Source organism: Stenella coeruleoalba (assembly GCF_951394435.1).
Source record: "Stenella coeruleoalba genome assembly, chromosome: 3".
In the NCBI taxonomy this organism is placed as follows: Eukaryota; Metazoa; Chordata; class Mammalia; order Artiodactyla; family Delphinidae; genus Stenella; species Stenella coeruleoalba.
This window is the reverse complement of record NC_137148.1, coordinates 129,591,525-129,595,439: the sequence shown is the minus strand read 5'-3', so window position 1 is coordinate 129,595,439 and position 3,915 is coordinate 129,591,525. Positions and strand designations below refer to the sequence as shown.

The 3,915-nt window shown below is 41.2% G+C and overlaps 1 pseudogene across 1 annotated transcript; it reads left to right on the top strand.

Annotated features, from left to right (window-relative positions):
* The first annotated feature begins 2,450 nt into the window (after positions 1–2,450).
* On the top strand, positions 2,451–2,998 carry LOC307184077 (glycine cleavage system H protein, mitochondrial-like; annotated as a pseudogene). The gene has a single exon. The product of its transcript is annotated as a glycine cleavage system H protein, mitochondrial-like (transcript).
* Positions 2,999–3,915: the final 917 nt, after the last annotated feature.

The following is a 3,915-nucleotide window of genomic DNA, read 5'->3' as shown; positions in this document are numbered from 1 at the left end:
AGAAATCCAGAGCAAAGGTCATGAGGCAGTCAGAGATGTCTAGCAGAGCAAAGAACTGCTCAAGTTAGGACGTGATATGGGACAGCCAGGAGAGATGGCTAGAACATTTAACCATTCCTCCTGGGTACCCATAACATCACTTGGGAAGATGTGCAGTGGACTTCCTGAAGGCAAGGTAGAAGGGAGCTTGGACTATGGTTATTGGGCCTCGAAGAGAAGTGGGACCCCAGACAATTATGGAGCTGGAGGCATCTGGGTTACCCTCGAACACCCTGACTCCCAGTTTCCCCACCTGTTAAAAGCGTATAATAGTTTCCTCCATGACTACCTACAGGGTTATTGTGAGAATGAAGGACAATCTGAGACAAGACAGGAAGGGCTGCAAAAATCAAACACACAACCCAAATGTTCATCTCTACCTTTTGCTTTCTACATGTCAGAGCAAATCTATTGAACCAAGTTGTCTGGATATCTCTGAGAAACTGCTATGTACAGTTTATGAGCCTTGGCTACAAGCAAGCCAGAAGTTTTTCAAAAAGACAGATCCTTCCTTAGACCCACTGGCAACATGTCAGTGAACTTTCTTTCTGTGTTTGGGCATGTGGAGAAGAATGTAATCAGAGAGTATCTGGATGTGTTTGCAGTGTGCCTGTGTGTGTGTGTGTGTGTGTGTGTGTGTGTGTGTGTGTGTGTGTGTGTGTTTGCATGTACAGGGATAGCAGAGTGCAGCCGAAGCACAGTCAGAATCAGGCAGACTTGAGTGCGAGTCCAAACTCTTATTTCCCAGCTCCCTGACCTTGAAGACATTCTTTAACCTCTCTGAGCCTCAAGTTCTTCACAAGTAAAATGGGGCTGCTGTGACTTGAAAGCTGAACTTTAAAGTGCTCTGCAGGAACATTAAAAGGATCATACGCCATGATCAAGTGGGGTTTATCCCAGGAATGCAAGGATTCTTCAATATATGCAAATCAATCAGTGTGATACGCCATATTAACAAATTGAAGGAGAAAAACCATATGATCATCTCAATAGATGCAGAAAAAGCTTTTGACAAAATTCAACACCCACTTATAATAAAAACTCTCCAGAAAGTAGGCATAGAGGGAACTTACCTCAACATAACAGAGGCCATATATGACAAACCCACAGCCAACGTCACTCTCAATGGTGAAAAACTGAAACCATTTCCACTAAGATCAGGAACAAGACAAGGTTGCCCACTCTCACCACTATTATTCAACATAGTTTTGCAAGTTTTAGCCACAGCAATCAGAGATGAAAAAGAAATAAAAGGAATCCAAATCAGAAAAGAAGAAGTAAAGCTGTCGCTGTTTGCAGATAACATGATACTATACACAGATAATCCTAAAGATGCTACCAGAAAACTACTAGAGATGATCAATGAATTTGGTAAAGTAGCAGGATACAAAATTAATGCACAGAAATCTCTTGCATTCCTATACACTACTGATGAAAAATGTGAAAGAGAAATCAAGGAAACACTCCCATTTACCATTGCAACAAAAAGAATAAAATACCTAGGAATAAACCTACCTAAGGAGACAAAAGACCTGTATGCAGAAAACTGTAAGACACTGATGAAAGAAATTAAAGGTGATACAAAGAGATGGAGAGATATACCGTGTTCTTGGAGAAAAGGCAGTCTCTTCAATAAGTGGTGCTGGGAAAACTGGACAGCTACCTGTAAAAGAATGAAAATTAAAACACTCCTTAACACCATATATAAAAATAAATTCAAAATGGATTAAAGACCTAAACGTAAGGCCAGAAACTATAAAACTCTTAGAGGAAAACATAGGCAGAACACTCTATGACATAAATCACAGCAATATCCTTTGTGACCCACCTAGAGAAATGGAAATAAAAACAAAAATATACAAATGGGACCTAATGAAACTTAAAAGCTTTTGCATAGCAAAGGAAACCATAAACAAGATGAAAAGACACCCTCAGAATGGGAGAAAATATTTGCAAATGAAGAAACTGACAAAGGATTAATCTCCAGAATTTACAAGCAGCTCATGCAGCTCAATATGAAAAAAACAAACAACCCAATCCAAAAATGGGCAGAAGACCTAATTAGACATTTCTCCAAAGAAGATATACAGATTGCCAACAAACACATGAAAAGATGCTCAACATCACTAATCATTAGAGAAATGCAAATCAAAACTACAATGAGGTATCACCTTACACCGGTCAGAATGGCCATCATCAAAAAATCTACAAACAATAAATGCTGGAGAGGGCGTGGAGAAAAGGGAACCCTCTTGCACTGTTGGTGGGAATGTAAACTGATACAGCCACTATGGAGAACAGTATGGAGGTTCCTTAAAAAACTAAAAATAGAGCTACCATACGACCCAGCAATCCCACTCCTGGGCATATACCCTGAGAAAACCATAATTCAAAAAGAGTCATGTACCACAATGGAGACGCTGCACGGAGACCCTCTGCACCCCTGCAGAGTGGCGCGGAGCGTGCAGGCCGCAGTCTGCAGCCTGCATGCCATCTCTGCGCCCAACGCGCCCTGCCCGCCGCGGCCCTGGGGACTGCGAGCGCACACCATCAGGGCACAGCACACTGGACCGGCTCTGCTGTCGGGTCATAAATTCACAGACACACATGAATGGTTAACAACAGAAAATGGTGTTGGAACAGTGGGAATCAGCAATTTTGCACAGGAAGCTTTGGGAGATGTTGTTTACTGTAGTCTGCCTGAAGTTGGGACAAAATTGAACAAACAAGAGGAATTTGGTGCTTTGGAAAGTGTGAAAGCTGATAGTGAACTCTATTCTCCTCTATCAGGAGAAGTAACTGAAATTAATGAAGTTCTAGCAGAAAATCCACAAAATTTGTGTCAACAAATCTTGTTATGAGGATGGTTGGCGGATCAAGATGACACTCAGACCTAGATGAACTAATGAGTTCATATGAGAAAGCATATGAAAAATACATAAAATCTATTGAGGAGTGAAAATGGAACCCCTAACTAGTTTAAAACAGTTTAAAAAAAAAGAGTCATGTACCACAATGTTCATTGCAGCACTATTTACAATAGCCAGGACACGGAAGCAATCTAAGTGTCCATTGACAGATGAAAGGATAAAGAAGATGTGGCACATATATACAATGGAATATTACTCAGCCATAAAAAGAAACAAAATTGCGTTATCTGTAATGAGGTGGATGGACCTAGACTCTGTCATACAGATGAAGTAAGTCAGAAAGAGAAAAACAAATACCGTATGGTAACATACATATATGGAATCTAAAAAAAAAAAGTTTATGAAGAACCTAGGGGCAGGACAGGAATAAAGACGCAGACGTAGAGAATGGACTTAAGGACACAGGGAGGGGGAAGGGTAAGCTGTGACGAAGTGAGAGAGTGGCATGGACATATCTACACTACCAAACATAAAATAGATAGCTAGTGGGAAGCAGCTGCATAGCACAGGGAGATCAGCTCGGTGCTTTGTGTCCACCCAGAGGGGTGGGATAGGGAGGGTGGGAGGGAAACGCAAGAGGGAGGGGATATGGGGATATATGTATATGTAAAGCTCGTTCACTTTGTTATACAGCTGAAATTAACACAACGATGTAAAGCAATTATACTCCAATAAAGATGTTAAAAAAATAAATCAAGTGCTCTGCAGGCATAAGAGTGTATCTGAGATGTGTATGAATGAACCTGCATATGTTATGTGTCTTTCAGTTTGTGTGTGTCAGAGCGGGGGCGGGGGGGAAGTGGATGTGAATAATGTGTGTAGGAGGTAGACAGGTGGGTGTGTATATTTATATATATGGGTGGTATATCTGATTGTGTGTTTAGTTAATGTGTGAGAGGGAGGGAGAGAGGGAGGATGGAAGAGTAAGGGATCAGTAAGAAAGGAA